This window comes from Mus musculus, chromosome 11, assembly GCF_000001635.26.
Source record: "Mus musculus strain C57BL/6J chromosome 11, GRCm38.p6 C57BL/6J".
NCBI lineage: Eukaryota > Metazoa > Chordata > Mammalia > Rodentia > Muridae > Mus > Mus musculus.
In genome coordinates this window covers 70,270,862-70,296,411 of record NC_000077.6, presented here as the reverse complement: position 1 = coordinate 70,296,411, position 25,550 = coordinate 70,270,862, and the positions used below count along the sequence as shown (strand labels likewise).

Sequence of the window (25,550 nt, the reverse complement as noted above, 5' to 3'; positions counted from 1 at the left end):
ATAGGAGCAAACTTAGCGAGATGCATCTTTAAAAGAGATGATAAAGAAGGGCTCATTCCAGGATGGAGATGAGCCACTGTTCCTGATTGGACAAGCCAAGAGGCACCCAGACAAAGCCCACAGGGGTCCTCTGAGGGGCAGACTGACCTTTCTTGTTTTGTTTACTAATTCCTTGGCTTTTGACACAGAATCTCACCGAGTGGCTCAGGCTGGACCTGAATGAATGATTCTGCCTTGGTGCTAGGGTTACAGCTGTATGTTACAGCTGTACTCTTTTTTTTTTTTAACTCAGCTGAACATAGCTAAGATATACAACAAAGAGAAATCTATGATTGTTCACAGAATAGTAATTCTAAATAATTAAAAGTAGGTTGGGTTTACAAGATGACTTAAATGCCCTGAACAGAAGAGTAGTTATATCAGGGTATTGGCTATGTATTGATGTGTTGACAATGTATGTGGTTGCTCTCAAGCAAGTAAAGGCATAAATAGACATTGCACATTCTTGTTTCTGTTTTGTTTTGTTTTGTTTTGTTTTGTTTGAGACAGGCTTTCTCAGTGTGGCCCTGGCTGTCCTGAACCTAGGTCTGTAGACCAGGCTGGCCTTGAACTCAGAGATCTCCCTACCTCTGCCTCCAAAGTGTTGGGATTAAAGGTGTGTGCCACCTCAGACTGGCCAGCTATTGGTTTTTTTTTTTAAAGGATTTGTTTATTTTTATTTTATGTGTATGGGTGTTTTCATCTACTTGTATTCATGCAGTATACTGTATATTCATGAATATACTGTATATTCATGCAGTGTCCGTGGAGGCCAGGAGAGTCGCTGGATCTTCTGGAATGAGAGTTACAGAGAGCTATGCGCCACCATGTGGGTGCTGGGAACCAAGCCCTGCTCCTTTGCAAGAGCAATATGTGCTTCTAACCAACGAGCTCTCTCTCCAGGCCCAACTACTGAATTTTTTTTATACAACCAGATATCAGTAATTTCTAAAGAAACACAGCTGTCTGCCAGTCTGTTTAAACATGTTTTTGTTTTCTATGCAGATTCCTGTTTGATACCTCAAACCCTTAGATACTCTCAGAAATGATAGATGTCTCGGATTTATTTTTCAAGAATATCAGTTACCCTGCTCAGAATCTTGTAATCATGCCTCTATTTATTGCCCATACATATAAATATAATGAAGGCTTCTTAAAAAGTGCCTCTGAAGACGTAGAAGGCAATCATGACCTAGAATTTTTGCAAAGAGGGGGAAATTTTAAAAGAAAAAAAAATCTGGAACTAGCAAAAAAGTTCAGCAGGTAAGGTGCTTTCTATGCAAACATGACAACTTGTGTTTGATCCCCAGAGCCCAACTAGAGGTAGCGAGGAAAGAATCAACTCCATGGGGTTGTTCTGTGATCACACATGCACATGTATCCACCCCTCACAATAAAAATGGTAATGATGGTGATGGTGGTGATGGTAATTGTCCCGGCCCACGGGACAGTCAAACAGGGTCTGGGGAACCACAAGTGGAGAGAATGAGAGGCAAGAAACACAAGGATGGACAGCAAGTCTGATTGATCAAGCTGTCATACTTTTATTGTTCCCAGGCAGGTTTTATGCCCACAGAAGCAGAGTATGGGGAGGGGGATGACGCAGAATCGCTTTGTTTCTGGGAGATCGCACCTGTTCCCAAAAGCAGGATATTGGCTAGGCGAAAAGTTCAGCAGGAGGAACAGAACAGAATGGGTTGCTAGGTACATGTCCACAAGATCTATAGCCATTTGTTCTTAACTGGGGGTAGTGCTTTCCCATAGAGGCCTCAACTTTTTCCCACAGAAATCTCAACTAAGCTAGTTCTTTTCCACTAAGGCCAAAGCTTTGTAAGTAAGCACTTATGGCTGACAAGGCAGTTAACATTCAAACAGGGTCGATCCCAACAGTGATGATGATGGTGATGATGATAAATAACAGTAAAAAAAAACCTTTTGAAAAGAATCAGAGTGACATGTAATCTATATTTGAATGTTTTCAAACATTTGAATGACATGAAACCACTGAGAACCAGCTGGAATTTTATTTCTCCCAGACATGTTTTCTCAAAAAATTCTGTTATTTAAAAAAAATATGTCATTATAGCTCTAAGAATTTGTAGGTATTGCCCTAATGAGACATTTACTCAGGATGGAAGTTGGAAAAAATAAAGATAATAGAGAAATTAACAAGGAGATTTCTGCCAAGATATGCAACATTTGACTAGTAGGTAGCTCCGTGGTGAAGCAAGACTTCTCAGCTTGTGTGAGGCTCCAGACGCAGCCCCCAGCACAGCGTGGAAATCTGTGCATGTCATCTGTCGGTACCATCTGGACTAGTTCTCCCTCTCTGCCACTGCAAGATATGGGCATGGTGTCATATGTCTTCATCCCAGCACTCAAGAGACAAAAACTAGCAGATTCCTATGAATTCCAAGCTAGCCAGAGCTACATCATGAGGCCCTGTCTTGGGGGAAGGTAGGCAGGACCATACGTGCCCGTAGTCCCCCAATTTGTAGCCTGTATCAGCAAGAGAACAAATCACAAGTACTCAAGTGAACACAGGGCAAAGGAGCCCTATGCAGAGCTGGGAGCAACATTAACAAGTATGGTCACGATGACACCAGTGCGGAGTTCCCCAAAAACCAAAGGTGGGGCTACTGTAGGATGTGCCGAGAGCCTGGGAATCTACCTATTCATGAAGGCTAATCTTGACTGTCAACTTGATTGGATCTGGAATCAACCAGGTGATGTGGCTCTGGGCAGGAGCAGGAAGGTATTTCAGGAAGGATTAGCAGAGGGGGAAGACCTCCAGACCTTCCGCTTCAGTCTGGGACTGCTGACATGCTTGTTTAAGCCCATGGAGTGAGATGCTATCTGCTCTTAGACTCCCCAGTATGCAGACAGCCATTGTTTGACTGCCTGGCCTGTAGAGTACAAGCTAATCTAATAAGTCCTCTTTTGTAATACTTAGTCACTCTATGGTCCTGTCCCTCCTGAAAACCCTGACTAATGCATACTTAAAAGGATCAAGTCAACATACCACAGAGAGTCTTGCACGTCCATGTTTATGGTGTTCACAATAGCCAAGATGGAGAAACAGCTCAGATGTCTATCAACAGATGAATGGTATAGATACACAATCAAGTTTTATTCAGCCCCAAATAATCATGAAATTAGGTCACCTCAGGAAAATGGATGGAACTGGAGATCCTCATGGTGAAATGAGACAGCTTGGCAAAGACAAGCAACACATATTTCCTCTCATATGCAGAATCCAGATTTTACACATGTGCACACACACACATTCACATGATATGATGTGAGAATGGAAGCAAGGGGTGTGTGGGGGGGAATGAAGAGAGGAAATGATCAAGAAAGTATACTGGGGAGAGGAATACCATAATTTTCTTCATATACAGAATCTAGACATATATGAGTATATGTACACACACGTATATTACAGAATCTAGACATATATGAGTATATGTACACACACATATATTACAGAATGAAAGTAGGGGGTTCTTTGGTTGATAGAAAAAAAACAAGGAGATGAAGATTAGAGGTGAGTGGGAGGGCAAATATAAGCCAAATATAATGATACACATATATATGTATAAATGTACATGCATATTTTCCATATATATAGGAAATAGCACAATGGAACCCATTATTAATAAAAGTTACTATTTTGACCTCACAACCTATATAGATACATGCATTTCATGGTCCGGATCATCGTCTTCAATCTGCTGATGCAAGGCAGACAAGAGGACGCTTCTCTGAGTTGGGCTGCTTCCCTGGTGGGGCCTAAACGGTTTTCTTTCTCTGCTCTGGGGTGTTTTCTGTTTTTGAAGAATGACATCGAATACCCAATTCTAGATCAATATGGCCATAATCTCTACAATAAAAACTATGCCTTATTATTAGCATGCCTCATTTCAGACTGAGCTATGAGTTTATTGTCACAGGCAGCAGACAGGCCATGCACCTAGTAGGCAGACTGTTTAGTCATTTCAGGCATAGCCGGTTGAAACCAGACGATGGAGGCTATGACTTCCTCATGGCCATGGAAAGAAGAAGGTAGGAAGCAGTCTCCCTTTGGTCCGGAAGGCTTTGTACCTGGTTGTGATGGAGTGCACAGGCTTTTGGATGCTCTCACTGGCTGTGTGTATCTCCACTGTTAGAACTGATTGCTAATTCGTCAAGCCCATTGACCACTGGTGGACTCCAAAGGTTTTCTTTCTGCTCTTAAGTTCCTAACAGTTCGCTTTATCTCCAGCAGAGTTTCCTTCCCTGGGCTTTGACTTTAGGCACACATTCGGCTTGATCTTTCTCAGGGCTCTTAGCTCATTTCTTCTCATTCCTACCCCCTGCTTCAACGGCCTTAATGCACCTCTAAATTCTTTACAGTAATTTACCAAAAATCCTGAAAATACCTGAATCTATATGATATTTGTTTATAGCTGATACCGAGGTTCCCATAAGAACCCAAACTGACAGCCCTCCCTTCAGAAGCCCATGCCCACACAGAGGCATACAACCCTCTATCTTATGTCTCTTCAACGACATGCTTAAATCTATATTAAAACAGTCTTGCTAATCTATTTGGAAAAGTGTGTGTATTTGCGTGGCTAGAGGGTGCGCACATAAGCACAGGTTTCTTTGGAAGCCAGACAGACCCCCAGAGCTGGAGTTAGAGGCTTTGTTCCCCTTTGATGACTCCGTGGTTTATGTGGCTGCATTTGGTGGCCTGTGACCCTATTCCATAAGCCACGTGGATTAGGACAACGATGAATGCCTACCTGTATTAGTCAGGGTTTAGTCAGGAAAACAGACACCACCCTAGAGGTTCTTCAAGCCAAATAAAGAAGAACTTTAATAAGGAAAGTGGTTACACAGGAAGTAGAAACACTGAGACGAGTGAGGCAATGAAGAGGCACCCAGAGGCGGCGCTCAGAGAGGCAAGCGCTACCCTAGAGCTGAAGGGGCAAGAAGAAAGCAGTTGTATAAAAGCCCAGTTGTGGCCAATCAAAAGGAAGAGAACTGAGAAGGGGGAGTTTCCTAACTGAAACTGGAACCCCACAGGAAGGGTCTGTTTAGGGGGCTTCTGGAGGCATAGAAGGGAAATGGCCACAGCTGAAGACTTCAGAGGAAGAAAGAATAACGCAGCCCTTCCTCCCCTTCTCACTCCATTACCACCATTGTCTCCTTATCCAAACTTACCCATAAGCCACTGGCCAGAGGAGCTTGGATAATTAAAGGGAATCAGATGGGAGTTAGCCAAAAGAAGCAGTTGGCCAGCAACTGTCAAAGGTGTCGAGGTCACGACCTGGGCCCTGTGCATATAGGTTACAGCTGTGCAACTCTTTCTTCTTGTGGGATTCCTAACAGTGGGAGCAGGGGTTGTGTCTGACTCCGTTGCCTGCCTTTGGGACCCTTTCCTCATGCTGGGCTGCCTTGCCTAGCCACAATAGGAGAAGATGTGCCTAGTCTTACTGCAACTTGATATGCCAAGGCTGGCTGCTATCCAAGGAAGACCTCCCCTTTTCTGAAATTGGAGGAGGAGAGGAAGTGAGGGAGGGGAGGACACAAAGGACTGGGAGGAAGGGGGAGGGGAACTGCCATCGGCTATAAAGTAAATAAATTAATTAATCTTTAAAGAAGGTGGTCAGTCACTACTATTGCCATGCACACATAAGCAGGGTCAGGAGGGTCCTGGATGTGGCTTAGTCTATAGAGGGTTTACCCAGCACCCTGAAGACCCACGGTTCCATCTCCAGCGCTGTGTAACGTCTGACTAGTGTGCATCCCTAGAATCCCAGAACTTGGGAAGCAGAGGCTGGAGGATCAGAAGTTCAAGGTCATTGTCAGCTGCAGAGTAGGTTCGAAACCAGGGTGGGCTGCATGGGATGACAAGAAATCTCAGTGCCAGAGCAGAGACTGAACACTGGGTCAAAAAGGAATCCAGAGGACTGGCGTTACAGGCAATGGTAAACATACAAAGGTAAGCTCAGCGTCAGATGCTGTTACACATAGACGCTAAGCTTGTTGTGTGTAATGGTTTGGTTGTGGTTACCTTAGACAATGCCCTTGATCCCAGGAGGAAGATCTGAAGACTTGGGGCTGGAGAGATGGCTCAGCGGTTAAGAGCATTGACTGCTCTTCCAGAGGTCTTGAGTTCTATTCCCAGCAACCACATGATGGCTCACAACCATCTGTAATGGGATCTGATGCCTTCTTCTGGTATCTCTGAAGACAGCTACAGTGTACTTGTCATATGAATAAATAAATAAATAAATAAATAAATAAATAAAATCTTTAAAAAAAAAAAAAAGATCTGAAGAATTGAAGGGACAAGCAAGCTTCTAACCAGCTCCTTACAAATAAGAGGAGACAGGGACCATGAGGCCAAGCAAATGGTGGATACTAAGACTGGCAAAGCTCAGTGCTTGGCTCAGGTACTCAGGGCACTATGTCCACACCCAGCCCAGGGGCTTAATGTTTTCAGCCTAGAAAGAAGGAGAAAGGGGCTGCTATCAGGTCTTCAACTCCTCGCACGAAGGGGAAACAAGACTGAACTAAAGCACTCTTGGGAATTTGAGACTGAAAATTCATAAAGGATTTGCTAGTTAGCAGCGAAGTCTGGAGATAACCGGAAAAGGAAATGAGCAGAACCAGGCACTTATAAGTGAAAAACTCATCAAAGCAATGAAAGGAAAAACAAACACAACAGCCAGCATTGTTTGAAAAGCAAATTCAGGCCTGCAACTTCTCCCACCAAGAGTGAAGTCTGATTTGAACTAGCTGGTGGCCTGCTGTGACTAGCAGGACACAGCAGAATCAGCCACTTGCTAGTCCCTGGCCACTGGCCAGCTTCATGTCTTCCTCTTTCCCTCTGTTGGCGGCTAAGCCACCCTCTGAGGAAGGCTGTCTCACTGGAAAGTTTGAGGCCAGTGTCCTCGGCTGTTCTCACCCTTCAGCCAAAGCTAGATCCCCGCCACACCCCAGTGAAGCCGACCCCGCCATCACCTCATAGAGCAAAGACAAGGTGTTCCTGCTAATCCCTCCTCAAACTACAGCCAAGAAAGAAAGGCTGCTTTGCTATTTAAACCAGTGAACGGTGGGGGGATTTCTGACAGGGCCAAAAGCCAAACCAAGCAGACAGACAGACAGAGATGCCTGTGAGGAAAGTGGAAATCTCTGGCCTTGAGTATTCTCATTAACCCTGTTTTGGCTCAAAATAGCTTCTACTCATTCCTTGGTTAACACTGACTAGGCTTGTATTCATTGCAACCAAAATAAAATAAAATAACTAACTAAATAAATAAACAAATAAAAAGAACCAGCAACAAGTGACCTTTCGTGTCCTCTCCTCTTGCAAATATTATTTTCTACAGATTCTGAACAAACATTTTTTTTAATTGGTTTTAAGTGGTTTTGCATACATGTTTGTGTGCACCACATGCAGTGTCTGTGGGGGACAGAGAAGGTCATCAGATGCCTGGAACTGGAGTTAGAGGTGGCTGAGTCATGATGTGGGTGCTGGGAATCGAACTAGGCTTCCCCTGGAAGAGCAGCCAGTGCTTTAACCACTGAACCATCCCTCCTGCCCCTGAATGAACACTTCGTATTTCTTCTTGTCTTCTGCCCATTCACCCTGTCCTTGGTAATAGCATCAGATAAACCATGTGTCCAGATAGAAGGGGGAATGAAATCAGTCATTATTTAAACATAAGAGGGTGTTATGTCGGATTTCTTCCCGCTTTGTTCAGAAAACATGACAGCTCTTTAGAAGGGTTCAGTCCTCCTTGGTTACCGTCTCTTTACCCTCAGTGATAACCCATCATGACCTCTGTGAAGTTACTGCCATTTTTCCTTTATAGGCAGCATAGCACTTAATTTTATAAAACAGCGGTAGGCACTAACGTAGAAGAGAAAGGAGAGATGCTTCCGCTGGCAGAAGGTGGCTCGGAATGGGGCAAATAAACTGAGCAGTCAGTCTCTGGGTGGTTGTCTGGCTTGGGCTTCTCAGCATTTATTAGAGCCTTTTATGGGAAAGGCGTTGAGCAAGGCAGTGAGTAAGCTCAGAGACAGGGCTGGGCACCGTTGAGACACGTAGTGACTGGGGAGCACGGGCCAGGCTTCAGATGTTTGGCCAGGTTGCAGTTCAGAGAGAAAAGGCTGTTCGCTGTGACGTCCCCTTTCCCTACAAGGAGAGGTCAAAGCTGAATATTTCTAGACAATATGGACAACACAGCCAGCCTAGAAGAGAGACAGGGGCCTTGTCAAACGGTGAAAGTGGTTGTAGGGCAGAGAACACCCTGGGCCACACTCTAGGTATAAAGTTTAAAAGTTAGCACGATGAACTCAGAATGGTGGTGCATGACTGCAGGCTAGCTCTCAAGAAGCAGAGGCTGGACCATGATTTCAGGGGCAGCCTGGGCTACATAGTAAGGACTTGTCTGGAAGGAAGGAAGGAAGGAAGAAAGGGAGGAACGAAGGAAGAGAGGAAGGAAGGTAACAGTGAGGGGATTCTGATGGGAAGGCCCCTCCATCTCTCTCTATACCTTCATACCTCTGTATACCTGGAATCCTGGGAGCCTGAACCCAGCATCTAGCGTCATCGCGGATGCTCTTTTCTTCACTCCGAGGATTCGCTTTACTACTATCTGCGTCTGACATCTTGTTTCCAGGCTCTCTTCTGATTTGTTCTTCATCCAAAAGGCTCAGCCTTCAGGAAATGTTGCATGAGGAGCAATGCTCACATATGGATGGATGGATTTATTCTGTTATATATGATTGATAATTTAGCTAGAAAAAAAAAACTCTAGGGGATTACTGTCCTTCAGAATTTTGAAAGTGTTGCCCTTGTCTTCTTGTTTAAGAACACAAAGCCAAACCTGAGTCCAAGTCCTTTGTATATGATCTCTGTTCTCTGTCCTCCACCTCTGCCCCACCTCCCTCCATCCCTCTGGCCTTTTAAGATCTTCTACCAGCTATGTTCTGAAATTTCAGACAGCATGTCTAGGTGAACATTTTCATTTTTTTTTCTAGGCACTTCAAGGACCTTTCCCAGAAAAGTCTTGTCTTTCAGTCCCCCCCACCCCAACAGAGCCTCTCTATATAGCCATGGCTGGCCTCAAACTCACTATGTAGACAGGCCAGGCTGACTTACAGAGACCCCCCCCCATCCACCCCACCCCCCCGGAATTATATGATGGCCACCAATGCTGCTGTTTTCTTCAGCAACTGCTCCTATGAATCCTCTGCCATCATCCACCCCAGCTTCTGGGCTATGTTGTGTGACTCCCTCCCAATCTCTTTTCTTGAACACCTGTCATTCAGACACTGAGCCTCCCAGGGTTACTGTCTGGTTTTAGCTTTTCTCTCCATTGTCTCTTCTGTCTTCTTGGCTGTCCTCCAGCTCATCTTCTTACTACTACTACTGTATATGTGTGTGAGAAACAGAGGGACAGACAGAAAAAAAAGGGACAGAGATACAGAGACACAGAAAGAGACAGAGAGACACACACAGAGAGACAGGAAGACACACAGAGAAAGAGACAGAGAGAGACAGAGATAAACAGAGAAAAGGGGAGAGAGAGGGAGAGAAAAGACACACACACACACACACACACACACACACACACGCAGGTGCAGTCATGCTATAGAACACACTCGGGGGTCAGAAGTCACGTCTGTCCTTCCGTCATAGGTCCCTGGGACCAGCTTCCTCCAGCTCTTCTATCTGCAGTGCTGTTATCCTTCTTTAATATTAAGGGATGATTTTTTTTTACCATCTTTATCACAATCATGTCCTGTTCTTATGGATATAACTTACTCTTGCCTTTCTGAGCATTTTAACAACATCTTTTGCGAGTGGGGGTTTTGCTTTTATTGGGGGCTCTATCTTCACTGTGTGAAGCAACATCACCAGGTCTCTTTGAAGACCTGTTACACCCCACATTCTCAGTTCCCAGGGGTGAACTCACCATGTGCTGATTCTTTTATCTTTATAACATACTTGACCTGCATGGGCTTCAGTTTCTCCACTAATAAAACAAGAACGATGGAAGTTGTCTCACGAGGGTTGCCCCAGCTACACCCTGCATCGTGGAACTCAGACTCATAATTGGACACAACTGGCTCAATAAATTTCAGCTGTAATCATTATCACACAGCTCAGGTGGGATTCATAGCATTTCTCATAGCTGAAGAGGCGATTATGCGATTCGGCACCGGGCTCTTGCTGGAATGAGCTTGGAAGTCTTTTTTGTTTTTTCATCAGATGAAAAGACAATCGAAGGGCTGGGCTGTGGTGGCACACACCTTTAAGCCCAGCACTCCAGGGGCAGAGGCAGGCAGATCTCTGTGAGTTCAAGGCCAGCCTGGTTCTACATAGTGAGTTCCAGGACAGTGAGAAGACCCTGTCTCAAAACCACAAACAAAATCCACAAGCCCAGTGGCGCTGACAGTCGTCTTTAACACCCCTGTAGAAACACATACTTTACAGCTGTGTAGCTTGGCCTTCAGTGGGACGTCTAACGGTGGAAGCAGGTGCTGCTTCTGACTGTTGCCTGCCTTTGGGACTCTTTCCTCCTCCTGGGCTGCCTTGTCTAGGCTTAAAAGAAAAGGAGGTGCCTAGTCATATTGCGGCTTGGTATGCCATGGCTGGCTGATATCCATCAAGGCTTGCCCTGTTCTGAAGAGATGGTGAGGGAAGAAAGGGGGAAGAAGGGGATCGGGGAGAGGCTTGGAGGCGAGGAGGGAGGGCAAACTGTGGCTGAGATGCAAAATAAATCAAATAAAGTCTATCAAGGGTAAATATAAATATCAAGGGTAAATATAAAATAAGACTGAGCCAAGGGCTGGGGATCTAGCCTACTAGAGGGATACTGCTCAACTTGGGGGGGTGGGCGGCAAGGGGTAGGGAGGGGCTGTCGAATGGTGATCCACCTTGCCTGAAGGCATGATGACCCCTGGGCTTTCCAATAGTAGAGAGCAATACATTCCTTTTCTTTCTCTCTCTTAACCATTTTTTGTTGAATTTCCATTGCTTGCTACAAGAAGAATCTTTTGTAATACTACAAAACATACATTTTAAAGCCTAGGTATTAAACTTGATATGCTATTATCATACTCTTGTCTTATTAAAACTAATCCACAACACTATTTTATGTCTGGAATTTGCTTTATGATGCCCATATTAATGGACAGATAATGTATTAAAATTTCAATGCTATAAATAACATCAAAGTGAGGATGTCACTAAATTTGTGTGCATAGCCTCACTGTTTCCTGAAAATAAACTCTCAAAGGTCAAAAGTTGTGCAAGATGTTAAGAATTCTGCTACACAGAGAAAAATTGGCACCACTCCCCTGGAAAGGTAAAATCAATTTGCCCTCAGGCTGTGAGCATAAGAGAACACCTGTTTCCTCTGTCATCGCCCGAAGTGACTAATAGCTTTCTTACAAACTGCCAGATAATCATAGACTCTGTGAAACAGTATCTCATTCTACTTTGTATTTCTTATGTGAGTCACCAGCCATGCACAGATTTGCACATACTGTACCGTGCATTTACCTACAGGTCCTGGTAATGGGCTCTTCCTTTGTTCTGTTGCTGAGGTTTCTTGGGCTTTATTCTAGTTCTACAAAAATAGAAACACAGATATTTGGGCTGGAGAGGTGGCTCAGCAGTTCAGAGCCCCGGCTGCTCTTCCAGAGGTCCTGAGTTCAATTCCCAGCACTCAAATGGTGGCTCATGGGATCTGATGCCCTCTTTGACATGCAGATAGAGCACTCATATACATAAGATATATAAATAAGTAAGTCTTAAAAATAAAAAGGGAATGCGGAGATTTAAAGGTGAATAGATGTGGATTGATTCTGACCAACTTAATCCTCATCCTGAGGCGGGTGGGGCAGAGGAAGTGAGACTCCGAAGAACCTGGAAGAGCCCAGCCGGTAAGCCAGGCTCAAGGTGCTGCCAAAGGTGATGCGTGAAGCCAAAACCACCTTTCTCATACCTTCCTGGACCACCTGCCCAGGGGTAGAATTATCCACAGTGGGGCGGGCCCTCTGTGAGTCCTCCCACATCCATCAACAATCAAGAAAATGTCACATAAGGGTACCTACAGGCCAATGTGATGCAGGCATTTCCTCTGTAGGGATAATTTCTTGTGCACTGTGTAAAAGCATCACCTGTCAATCAAAAGCTGAGGGCCTGTTAGAAAAAAAGGGCAGGAAGTGGAAGGCGGGAGTTCTGGTAAAGAGATTGGAATTCTGGGAAGAGTAGGGGACAGGAGATTTGTCTCACAGGCTCGGAGGAACTTAGATGTGTGAACTGAACCATCTGGCAAACATAGAATAGTATAAAGGGTTAACTGAATTGCAGTTAGCCAGGGAACAAGTCTAGCTTAAGGACTAGGCATTTGTTAATAAATAATAAGTTGATATTCAGGGACCAGGGAGCCAGCAGAACAGCCCGTGGTCACATTCCTCAGTTGAAGTCTCTCCCTTCCAAGAGTTTGTGTTTGTGCCAACGCTAACCAGCAAAGCAGGTCAGCTTGACCTGGGAGAGTGTGATTGCTGTTGCTGCATACACAGCACATTCACTCACTGCTGGGCATGGTGACACACATCCTTAATCCCCGAACTCTGGAGGCAGAGGCAGGAGGATTTCTGAGTTACACAAAGAAACCCTCCCTGTCTTGAAAACAAGAACAACAAAAAAGGCTTTAAAAATGGTTTGCTTTAACCAAGGACTCTGAGCATGAGGACTGCAGCATGGACACAGTAGAAAATCTCCTCTCTCCATGAAATCTGGGGCCTCATCTGGGAAGAACAGGACTGGACTGCCAGAGGAGGCTGGATTTGCGGTGGTGGTATCACATGCTAACTGGGAGAACGTTGGGTTACCTTAAATTACCATCCATGCATGCCTCTTCTCTGTGTCCTGGGCCTTATAGTTCAGAGTGCCCCAAACAAGTGTTCAGCAAACTCAGCAGCCTCAGAATTCACTCATGGTTTCTGCCACAGTCCGTAAATGCCTACAGTGGACATTTTGAAGACACTCAGGTCTGGGATAAAGGGAAGACATAAGCCATATCTTTCAGTGTATGGGGTGTTCACTGTGGGAAAAAGACCCCCACTCTGCAGTCAATTAAGGAGACTAGTGAAAGTGAACTAGTTCTTAATATACTGTTCGGCAGACAGATAGATACGTGCATGCATGGGTGTATGAGTGTGTGCACGCGCGCGTGTGCGCGCACACACACACACACACACACACACACACACACGGGGAGAGGGAGAGAGAGAGAGAGAGAAGACGGAAATGGCTGGCTGTGGTGGTCTGACAAAGGACAGTGCATTGGAACCAAACTGAAGCCATTTTGAGTAAAGCTTCCATTTTGAATAGGGGTCAAGGTTTAAGTTCCTAAGACCTCCCCGGTAACTGATGTCCTTGGCAGAGAGAAAGAGATGTACATGGGTAACTGACACCCAGATTGACAAGGTGAGACACGAATGCCATGCAAGTCACCCCAAGATAGTTGAATAAACCAACCAATGAGAATAGGATACGTATACCACAAAGACATGTTCCAAAAGAAGTCCCCTGTCCCTAAATCCTGACTGATGGACAAATGTAACTGTAACTTGGCCCAGATGTTTGTGATTTTCAAGCTTAAATCTGTGTAATATTCTGGCTCAGGGTAGAAATTCAGTTCTGCAGCCCTGATCAATGGCAGCTTGATTACAATAAATTTTGTCGTCTGCTTTGACCTGGTGTTTGGGTTGTGTTAGATCTAAGTGGACCCCATAACCGTTTTTGGTTATGGGTTTGTTTTTTTGTTTGTTTGTTTGTTTGTTTGTTTTTGTTTTTTGTTTTGGCGTTTCCAGGATAGCTTTCTCTGTGTAGCCCTGATTGTCCTGGAACTTGTTCTGTAGACCGGGCTGACCCAAACTCACAGAGATCGCAACTGATCTTCAACTCACAGTCCTGCTGGGATTAAAGGAGAATGCCACTAGGCCAGACAGTGGCTTTTAAAGCCCTAGATCAGGAAAAACTCTGCCCACTCTCTTTTCCCATAAGCTGGAACTTGGAGAGGTACAGATTTATGCTCTTACAGAACGGCCCCTTCTCATCCTGTTGGTTCAGGACACAAATATTCCCAGGATTCAGACTGCCCCCTGTTCTGAACCTGAGCTCAGTCAACTTTGTAACTCAGAGCTTTGAGACAGCAGGGGCCAGGCACCGGCAGGGGAGAGAGGGACCCAGTGCCTCCTGTTTACCTGAGGTTTTTCTGTGTTGTTAAGTGCACTTCGTACTGAAGATGGAGAGTAACAATTTATCTCTTACAATATCTGTGGGCACCTGTGTACGTACATGTATGTTTGTGTGGCACATGTGTGTGTGTATGCATGTGCATATGTGCATACGTGTGTGTGTCTCACACCCTTAAATGTGGGCACAATTCTGTGACTACCACTGGGTGTCTTCCTCCATCATTCTCCTGTGGGCATGTTTTAGATTCTAATATTTAAAGCCAGGAACAGTTACATTAGAAATAAATAAAAAATAAACTGTTGAGTTAGCAAGTTTTCCTCACCATACTTAAGTGATAGTGGCCATCAAATAATGAACTCAACTTGTGTTTTATAAAACGGTGGTATAATGTGCAGAACAACTTGGCAGCCTGGTCAAGATGTTTCCCTAAACAATCAAGTCATGCATCAGACTTAATATAAAAAAGATTTATTGGCAAGAGAGGCAGAGTGTGGGGGGGGCAGAGAAGGAGAGAAAGAGAGGGAGAGAGAGGGAGGGAGGGAGAGAGAAGAGAGAGAGAAGAAAGGAAGAGACCAGCAGAGAACATGTGGGAACAGAGAGAGAGAATGAAGATGAGGAAGGGGGTGGGGAGGGGGTACCTAGCAGCCTTCTAGCAAGCTGTTGCTAGGTAGCTGTTGGGTGGAGCCTAATGAAATTCTCTGTAAGCCATTACAACTCCCAGAACAAAAAGATGAAGGAGGGAAAAAGGAAAGGAGGGAAGGAGGGAGGGAGGGAAAGAGGGAGAGAAGGAGAGAGGGAGGGAGGGACAGAAGAAGGGAAGGCGTGTGTAGAAAGGCAGCATACCTCCTCCTGTCCTAACATTGTCTGCTTCAGCCCCAAGCAAGCCAACCATCAATTCCAGCCTTGGTTTGATTTCTTCCCTTCCTCTAATCTGTACTTAATATTTCAAGATTTAAAAAGGGACATATTAGCCGGGTGTGGTGGCGCAGGCCTTTAAGCCCAGCACTCTGGAGGCAGAGGCAGGTGGATTTCTGAGTTCAAAGCCAGCCTGGTCTACAAAGTGAGTTCCAGGACAGCCAAGGCTATACAGAGAAACCCTGTCTCGAAAACAAACAAACAAACAAACAAACAACAAAAAAAAAACCAAGTCACAAGCCTTTCTCCCTAATATTCTCTCATTTATGATATGCTAAATCAGAACAGGTATTCAAAAAAAGCACCCTCACAAGTTTGAACCCTCTGTGGCTTTCCCCTCTGACCTTCCGTGTTTTATTGCTGATTCGTGAAGACTGTCCATGAGCTCCTAAGGATTAGGCTTGTCAATCAATCCTTCAGTGGCAAGGAGTGGTAGCAGGGTAGCCCTTGGGACACCACATCTGAACACCCATTCACAGTTACTCCTTCCTTTGAGACACTGAGGGCCATGCTCTAAGCAAGCAGAGTGCAATGTGGCTCGATGCCAAAGCTTCTATAAGAGCTCTTCAGACAAGGGACTTCCTCCTGTCTACCACTGGGCTTTTGTAAGAACAGGAAACCTTACATAATTTGCTAACTATTTAGTCTGTGACCTCCATAATTTTTTTCAACAAAGCAAAGGACCCCCACAATTTTATGACTAAAACTAAGTAATTTTTGGCTCTGAAAAGGAATGTAAATGTTTTCAGACAGCCATTAATGGGAGTATCTTAAGTCCTGATAATAGAGAAAAACCTAAAGTAGTTTAAATTTACCAGAGACGGTGTACCGTAGAGATCCCGGGGTTTCTCAGGGAGCCCAAGGGCAAAGACGAAGCCATGTGCCAGATACAGGCTCTGATTAGAGACTGGAGCCACGCAGGCTTGTGGGAACTTGCCTTTATCTCACTGTGCATCTACGCTTCTTTGTATTCGCTGTGTTTGTTTTTCTGTTGCGACATAAATTACAATTGTTTTTCAATCCATTGTGGGAGTTTACTTTCTGATACTGTGATAAAGGTACCATGATCAAGAGGAAATTGGGGAGCAAAGGGTTCATTTGGCTTACAGGTGACAGTCCATCACCAGGGGAAGCCGAGGCAGGAACTGAAGCAGAGGCTGTGGAGGAGGGTTCCCTCTGCTCACTCAGCTTATATTTTTATTCAACAGAAGACCACAGCCTAGGGGATGGAGCCCCACACAGTGGGCTGGGCTCGCTCACATCAGCCATCGTCTTAGTCAGGGCTTCTACTCCTGCACAAAACATCATGACCAAGAAGCAGTTGGGGAGGAAAGGGTTTATTCAGCTTACACTTCCACATTGCTGTTTATCACCAAGGGAAGTCAGGACTGGAACTCAAGCAGATCAGGAAGCAGGAGCTGATGCAGAGGCCATGGAGGGATGTTCCTTACTGGATTGCTACCCATGGCTTGCTCAGTCTGCTCTCTTATAGAACCCAAGACTACCAGCCCAGGGATGGTCCCACCCACAACCCCCCCCCCTTGATCACTAGTTGAAAAAATGCCCCACAGCTGGATCTCATGGAGGCATTTCCCCAACTGAAGCTCCTTTCTCTGTGATAACTCCAGCTTGTGTCAAGTTGACACACAAAACCAGCCAGTAGAGCTATCAATCAAGAAAGTACCTCCACAGACTTGGCTACCGGCCAATCTAATGGAGATGTTTCTCATCTGAGGTTCCCTCTTCCCAGGTGACTCTAGCTTGTGTCAAGTTAATAAAAAACAAACAAACAAAATCCGAGCAACACAAAGCTTAGTTTAAAAAAAAAAATCAGTGCCAACAGTGGTCCCATTTATAACTCCCCAATTCTAGGGACCATTTCTCTGAACTGCAATCTGTCTTACTTAGTTCTGAATGACTGCTTTGGCGCTCATCTCTACAGCTGTAGCTCCATCAGCTACAGAAAGGCAGGAGCCTGGCTCCTGCACCTGTCAGCTTGCCAGCAGGGGTTGGGAAGATTCCTAAAAACCTGGGGGAGGTGAAGAGGAGTGGAGGATGGCTCCTTTGGATGAGTGGGAGCTCTGAAGACTCAAATATAAAACTTAGGAAAGGAACAAAAATAGGGGAGGGCCTGACTTCTTGATCTGGCCAAATGGTCTGGACACTCCGTTTTGGGTGAACGAAGCTAGAATTTGCTCCTAGAACTAAGAAGCATCCTGACTGTCTCCATACCTGCCAGCCGGGAGTCTATTGCCAGCAGTCCATCTCTTCATCTCAGTATCTCTTCTCTTTCCTACTGTGGCTCAGATGCTGACGGTGGTATATTAGGAGCCACTGCACAGCACGAACACCCTGGGCCAGATCCAGACATAAGAATCCCAAGCCCTTCGTATAAGGCTAGCCTGAATATGATGGGCTAGATACACCAGGCAAAAGTGGATCTCGTCAGAATTTCTAGACAGCTTTGGCATGAGAAAAGAGATATAAAAAGTAGAGAAATTAAAAGATTCAAGAACCATGTAAGAACTAAGACCAGCTCCGGAGAGACCAGAGCTCAGTGGTAAGAGCTCTGGCCGCAGCACCCACTCAGTAGTTCACAGCCACCTGCAACTCAAGTTTTGGGGAATCTGATGCTGTCTTCTGACCTCAGCCACACAGGTGGCTTGTGTATATACATGCAGGCAAAACACTCATACCCATAAAATAAATACAAAACAAAACAAAACAAAAAACCAAAATAATCCGTGAAGCTTGGAAAACGGACAGAGGAGGGATGGATGACTTCCGTGTAACTAGATATATGGTGGAAGGGACCCAGGGTGACAGAGGCTGCTGGAATGAGATTAGGTTTGAGGAGGGGAAATCTTGACTGTGGTTTGAACAGGCTAAGTCTGAGGTGGCATTTCCTGTCTGCAAATTGTGTGACGTGGTGGCACACACCGGTAATCCCAGGATTTGGGAGGCTGAGACAGGAGGATTGTGAGGAATATATGACGACAGGATGCCTTGAAAACCAGAATAAATAACTAAGACATTAACATACACGAGAGGGTTCGATCTTTGAAGCAGAGGTCTGGGCTGGAGGGGAGTGAGGGTCTCTTAATTCCTGTCCCCCAGTCATGCTGTGGTCCCACTGGTCTCCTCTGCAGTCACAGCAATAGCAGTGAATTTCTTTAAATGTTCCAACATGGTTTAAACTCGCACTATCAACTTTAAAATAAAAGATACAGAGCTATGCTGTCTTAGGATTTTACTACTGTGAACAGACACCATGACCAAGACAACTCTTGTAAGGACAACATTTAATTGGGGCTGGCTTACAGGTTCAGAGGTTCAGTCCATTATCATCAAGGTGGGAGCATGGCAGCATCCAAGCAGGCATGGAGCAGGAGGAGCTAAGAGTTTTACATCTTCATCTGAAGGCTGCTAGCAGAAAGCTGACTTCCAGGTAGCTAGGATGAGGGTCTTAAAGCCCACACCCATAGTGATATACCTACTTCAACAGGGCCACACCTTCTAATAGTGCAACTCCCTGGGCCAAGCATATACACACCATCATGTGCATGCTTTCTCAGCAATGACAGGCCAGACCACGGTTAGCTTGTCGCTGCCACAAACAGGCAGCACTTAGCAAAAGACACTCATCAAAACACTTGATTGTGATTCTCCACTATCTTCAAACCTGTACACCTGGATTCCATCACAATCTCTGTCTCTCTTTTAAAGTTTTATTAAGATATAATGTACACACAGAAAACTGTCCATATCTTTTGTATACAGTTCAGTAAATGTTCACAAGCTTTATATAATTGTATAATTAACATCAAAGACCCTAAAGCTTTTCATGTCGTTTTGGCTATTAGAACAATGAACATTTCAGGTGTAAAAGTTCTCATGAAGCCAGGCATGATGGCGCACGCCTGTAATCCTGGTCATAGGCAAAGGAAACCGGGGACTCAGTAGGTCAGGACTGGAGAGATGAGCCGGCTCGTCGGCTAAGGGCATTGGATGCTCTTGCAGAGGACCCGGGGTTTAAGTCCCAGCAGCCACACGGTGGCTCACATCCATCTGTAACTCCAGTTTCAGGGAGTCTGATGTCTCGTCTGATCTGTGTGGGCAGCAAGCTCACACCTGATGCACGCACACACACACACACACACACACACACACACATGCAGGCCAAACACTCAGACATAAAAATTTAAAATCTCAAAAAAAAGTAGCCGGGCGTGGTGACACATGCCTTTAATCCCAGCAAACAGGAGGCAGAGGCAGGCAGATTTCTGAGTTCGAGGCCAGTCTGGTTTACAAAGTGAGTTCCAGGACAGCCAGGGCTATACAGAGAAACCCTGTCTCGAAAAACCAAAAACCAAAAAAAAAAAAAAAAAAAAAGCAGACCTTCAAGGCCATTCTTGGTTACATGAGACCCTGTTTTAAGACAAACAAATTCTCATTCCGTTGCTCAATGCATTATCAGATTTTCAGTTTTCATTCACTTCAAAACTTACTCCTCTATCCCCAGCACAGACCTGGCTGACAGAACCCAGTAAAAGGGAAGTGACCTTAGACTCTAATGTTTTCCTTCACCTCCTCCCTTCCTCTCTCAGTTATCCATTTTCTGTCTCCTCTAGAGTCAGCATGGAAGGATGGCCAGGGAAGAGACAAAGATCAGCCTGAATACCTCCCAGTTCCTACAGGATGTAGCTCAAGTGTCACGAACCTTCCATCAGACTTCTGTGCTGGCTTGTGTCAGCGGCTCCACCAGCATCCGGCATCCCAAGAGCGTTAGTGTCTCTTTCTCAAAGGCACCACCAACGTTTCCAGCCTGTTTTACTTGACCATGCTGAGCTACTGACTCCCCAAAAGAACACTCAACACTCTCTAACTAATCCCTTTCTTCTGTTAAATACGCCATTAAATGGGTCCAACCATGCTTGTTAAGGTAGAGTAAGGAAGAGTTTCTTTAAGACCACTGTGTGAGTAAGCATAGGGGTCACTGCAGTTCCGTCTTAAAGTGACAGAGAGACTGGGCTCAAGTCAAATACAGGACAGGAAATGGGACTCTGTAGCCAAGGAAGACCATGACTCAAAAGTTACTAAGAGGAAACATTAATGCTATGGGAGGTTCTGGCTATATTGTCCTAACAGGCTTTTTGCTGGAGACATACCAGGGTGAGCAGATGTCACCTGAGTGATGGTGGGGGCTGCTGGGTGAGTTTTCTGGCAGAGTTTGTGGGTGGGCCTATGGCTGTGGGAGGCTCCACAAGTCTATGATGGGCTTCTAAGAACCATGAGCTGGTCGCTGTAGACTCCTCCCCTTCTCCCTGTTCTTGACGTAAGTCATGTTCAACCATGCCCCAAGCAGCTTATGTGCGCCTCCACAAGCACGTGTCTGGCCCCTATGGAGAGGCTCCAGTGACCCACAGCTGCTCCCACAGATGTCATATCAACTTCCATAGCAGTAGCAGACCTCTTTCTCTTCATTCTTCCCCATTTTTTATTGATTGACTGATTGTTGATTGATTTTGAGATGGAGCCTTACTCTGTAACCCAGGCTGGCTCATGATCATTCTGTTTCACACAGCCTACCATGCCTAGCTTACAAGTATATCTTTTTTTTTTTGTACTTTAAGTCTGTGATTTTATTAGAAAAAATTTCACTATGAATGACATGATGTGGAATACGCTAGCCTTAAGGGTTTGGGTGAAGCTAGGCTTTCTTCCCACCTCAATTATTTCACTATTGTTTATATTTATTATGCATTTAGTTACCACACCATTCTTTGCATTGACGTTTCTGTGGATTTTCTTGGAAGGAACAGTTGTTTCAAAGCAACCTGTAAGATGCACTGTAACTCTGCCTTGGCTGGGGATTGTTCTCTGGTTTTCCTTCTCTTGGCTTCTTTTTTACACTATCATGGTTAGCCCTGAGTTCCCCTCTCCTAACTGAGGATGGAGATGGCTGAGCAGGGACCTGCCTAGACCCAAGCAAAGACCAAAGTATGAGATGGTTCCAACCAGCACAAGAGAGAGGCAGAAACATCACTAGGCATTCAGTTAGGAAGTTCAGTGCAGAGTGGTGGGTGAGCATTGGTCTCTGCTATCTTCTTGTTTCTGTTTGTTAGTATACAGTTAGTTGGTTAGTATAGAGTTTATTCAGGGCATGGGGAGGGGAGTCAAGAGGGTAGCAGAGGCAGAAAAAGGCAGAGAGAGAGAGAGAGAGAGAGAGAGAGAGAGAGAGAGAGAGAGAGAGAGAGAAGGAGAGAGAGAGAGTAGAGAAGTAGAGGAGTAGAGGCTGGCCATGAGCATGTGGAGAGAAAGGGGGAAGGGAATGGAGAGAGAGGGGGAAAAGGAAAGCAGGAGGGCAAGAGGAGGTCTCTGCTTTCTTGAAGGATGGCTGTTACAAGTATATCTTAACAATTACCTCAACCTTGCAGAGTTAAAAGAAAATGAAAACATTTAAACTTCAGAGGGCCGTCCTGAACTGGAGGCTCTGCACACCAGCCATCCTTGACTTTGTGAGATCAAGAAAAGGCACAGGATTCTAGGAGCTCCTTCCTAAGGGGGGGATAGAGTGGAGAGGCAGACAGAGTAGAAGCAACGTGGTACAGAGACATCCCACCCAGAGGCTCACTGTGGCCAGTCAGTGAAGCCTGGAGGAGATAATGGGTTCTTAACATATGAGGAGACCCTTTGCTGCCTCCCTTGACCTGGGAACGTAGCTAAGGCATCTGGGAACCTAGGAGCAGGGGGCGTGGACAGAGTACAGGATGCAGGCTTGCAGGACCATGGAGAATCAAGGCAGTCCGACGCCACAAAAGGGAGAAAAATCAAAGCTGGTGGTGGACCTTTATGAATTTCCTGAAAAGAGACTCCAAAATAATTGTCATTTAAAAAGCCCAGTGAGCTACAACGTTGAAAAACAACTGTGTGAAACCACAAAAACAGTAAGTGAGCAACAGGAGACACTCAACAGAGACAGCCAGAAGCCAGGCGTGGCTGAAATATCTCTAAGCCAGCCACTGAGAAACTGGGACAGACGAATGGGAAGTTCAAGGCCAGACTGGTCTGGGTAACATGGAAGTGTTAAGGGGTGGGAGGAGTGGACAGACAGACAGACAGAAGCAGAGACACACGGAGGGAGACATGGAAAGTCAGCTCCCCATTGAAACTTTCATGACCTTTCTACTCTGAGTCCCTAGGCCTCAATTATAATTCCTTTTTATACTTGTGTGTGTGTGTGCGCGCGCGCATGTGTGCGCGCGCGCATGCATGAGACATACCTTTAGACAAAGGACAACTTGCAGGATCCAGTCCTCTGTTTCCATCATGTGGGTTATGAAGATTTGAACTCAGATCATCAGACTTGGCAGCAAGCGCTTTTACTCAGTGAGCCCTCTCTCTGGCCTTAGGATTCTTGTGTATTTCATTTTTCTTGTTACCACAGAACTGCTTCTTCAAGCAGGCACTAGGGTCATTACACACTAACATAGGACTCCCTATGTGTTATTTTAATCTCCTCAAAGGTAATGACCTATAATCCTCCCCCAAACCATAAGATAGGGGTACTATTATTGTTAATTTACAAGTGAAGAAACTGAGGCCTAAGGTGACCCATCTAGTGAAAGTGTAGAAAGTCTTAGTTCTCAGTTCATCTGTACCGCCCCCACGTCTGTACCGCCCCCACGTCTGTACCGCCCCCACGTCTGTACCGCCCCCACGTCTGTACCAATGCTGGGTATTGGCTGTACTCTCTGACTAACTCTATTTTAAGATTACCCAACTATGTATGTGTATATAACATATTTTAAGATGTATTAAATTGAGGACATGCCAGCAGAGATCAAGATGTGTAAAATATAGTTGAATTTAAGCGTGGGGGGGGGGAGGGGGACTAAAAGGAGAGAAAAGTTTTTTTTAAACAGAGGGAGAGAAATAGAAAAAAGGAGGAGAAACTGGTCTTAAAAATCTCTCTCTCTCTCTCTCTCTCTCTCTCTCTCTCTCTCTCTCTCTCTCTCTCACACACACACACACACACACACACACACACACAGAAGCACACATCCAAATTGAAACCAATCTACAAAACAGCAGATACTTAAAAAACTTAAGTAAGTGACGGGCTCAAGGGCTCAATGCATTCCTGCCTTCCCGCAGTAGACTAATACAGCGGACAAGATCCCAGGCAGCTATTTTGTAAGGATGAATAAGAGAATTTCAAGTTTTAAAGATGAAGGCAAAGGATCCAAAGACCCTAAACAGTTATACTGCCCGACCTCTAGACCTGTGGAAAGCTGGCAAGTTAGCGTTTGACCATACAGCAGCACAGCATCTTAACTACGTAAGTAGTAAGGCTTGTTATCGCCAATGGAATTTTGACATACTAGACACTTAGATTAATGGAACAGAGTCCAAAACTAGGCCACACATATACAGCCATTGAGTTTCAAAAAAGTACTGGAATGATCAGGCCAGGACTGTGCAAAGGACACCTTTAACCCTTACATCACCACACAAAGTCAGTCAGAGCAGCTTACAAACCTCAATACCTGGGCAGAGTCTATAAAACTTCCAGACAAAAATGTAAGGAAAAAATGTTTGTGACTTCAGCTATAGCCACGTTTTCTTGGAACACAAAAATATGAACGTCAAAAGAAAAAAATAAGTAAAACACTTAATAAAAATTATAAATTGTACTCTACACAAGCCACTGTCAAGACAATGAAGACACAAGTCATAGACTGGGGTAAAGTATTTGTACAACTTACATCCAACTTAAAAAATTGTACTCCAAATTTATAAAGAACTTGCAGGGCTGGAGAGATGGTTCAGTGGTTAAGAGCACTGACTGCTCTTCCAGAGGTCCTGAGTTCAATTCCAGCAACCACATGGTGGCTCACAACCATCTGTAATGGGATCTGATGCCCTCTTCTGGTGTGTCTGAAGACAGCGACAGTATACTCACACACACACACACACACACACACACACACACACACACACATATATATGTGTACTAGAGAGAGAGAGAACTTACAACTCTAAAGCAAAAAGACCAATAACCCAATAAAAAAAAAAACTAAGGCAAACATTTTAGTAATAGACCCTTGAGCAACAAAGGTAAGTCAGCCTATGGAGGGATGTTAACCATTATCAGCTATCAGGGAAATGCAAACAAAACGTAGAATGACTAAAATACAGAAGACTGTTGAGCACCAAACCAAACCAAACGTTGCTGAGGCTGTGGTGCATCTGGAAGCCAGCCGGTGGGAAAGTGAAATGAACATCTATTGAAAACAACTTGACAGTTTCTCATAAAGTTCAACAGGATTGCCACATGACTCAGTGATTCCGATCGTAGGTGTTTACCCAACAGAAATGAAAACATATGCCCACACGGAGATCTGACGGCATGCATTCATAACAGCATTAAACTGTGTTCAAAGCATAGCATTTCATAAAGCCAAAATGTGGCAATGATCCAAATGCTCCTAACAGGTAAGTGGGTAGGCAAGCTGCAGTACTTCTATATGGTGCAAGTGTGCCCATCTATATAAGGAATGCAGGTAAGGAAGCTGAGGCAGGAGGATCATGATCATGTTCAAGGTCTGTCTGAGATACACAGCAAGTTCAAGGTTATCTTGGGCATGTGAGTGAAGATCCGACATCCTTTTCTGACCTCTAAGGGCAGAAGGCACACAGAACACATACATATATGCAGGTAAAACACTCACACATAAAATAAACAAAATCTAAAACATTTTAAGAGTCAGTCATGGGCTGGAGAGATGGCTCAGCGCTTAAGAGCATTGAGTACTTTTCCAGAGGTCCTGAGTTCAAATTTCACAACCGCATGGTGGCTTACAACCATCTGTAATGGGATATGATGCCCTCTTCTGGTGTGTCTGAAGACACAGTGTACTTATATATAATAAATAAATAAATAAATCTTAAAGAAAAATGTCAGTCATGGTGGGACACACTTTTAATCACAGTACTTAGGAGGCAGAGACAAGCAGATCTGTGTGAGTTCAAGGCCAGCCTGGTCTACATAGCAAATTCAGGTCAAGTCAGGGCTACATAGTGTGAATTGTTCAATAGATAGATAGATAGATTATATAAATAGATAAAGTAATTAGAGATGAACATGAATGAGCAATAAGTGAAATCAAAGCAATCTAATCTAATCTAAGTCTGCCACTAAGTATAAATTAAAAGTAGAGACATTATATATAGTAGAGAGGAAAATGGGCACGGTGGAACACACCATAACTTTAGAACCTAGGAGGTGGTAGCAGGGAGATCAGGAGTTAAAGTC

At 44.8% G+C, this 25,550-nt stretch overlaps 3 long non-coding RNA genes across 3 annotated transcripts; all 3 read right to left on the bottom strand.

The window, feature by feature from the left end:
- Positions 1-2,172: 2,172 nt before the first annotated feature.
- Positions 2,173-5,331, bottom strand: Gm40192. The gene is made up of 3 exons (XR_879981.2): positions 5,248-5,331; positions 3,062-3,130; positions 2,173-2,374 (listed from the first exon to the last, which is right to left on the bottom strand). It is a non-coding gene; the product is annotated as a predicted gene, 40192 (long non-coding RNA).
- A 2,696-nt stretch (positions 5,332-8,027) lies between these two features.
- Gm33048 lies at positions 8,028-9,035 on the bottom strand. The gene is made up of 2 exons (XR_388793.2): positions 8,600-9,035; positions 8,028-8,230 (listed from the first exon to the last, which is right to left on the bottom strand). It is a non-coding gene; the product is annotated as a predicted gene, 33048 (long non-coding RNA).
- Positions 9,036-10,457: 1,422 nt separating this feature from the next.
- Gm32992 lies at positions 10,458-16,168 on the bottom strand. The gene is made up of 3 exons (XR_388792.2): positions 16,048-16,168; positions 12,946-13,076; positions 10,458-11,675 (listed from the first exon to the last, which is right to left on the bottom strand). It is a non-coding gene; the product is annotated as a predicted gene, 32992 (long non-coding RNA).
- Between the last annotated feature and the right edge of the window lie 9,382 nt (positions 16,169-25,550).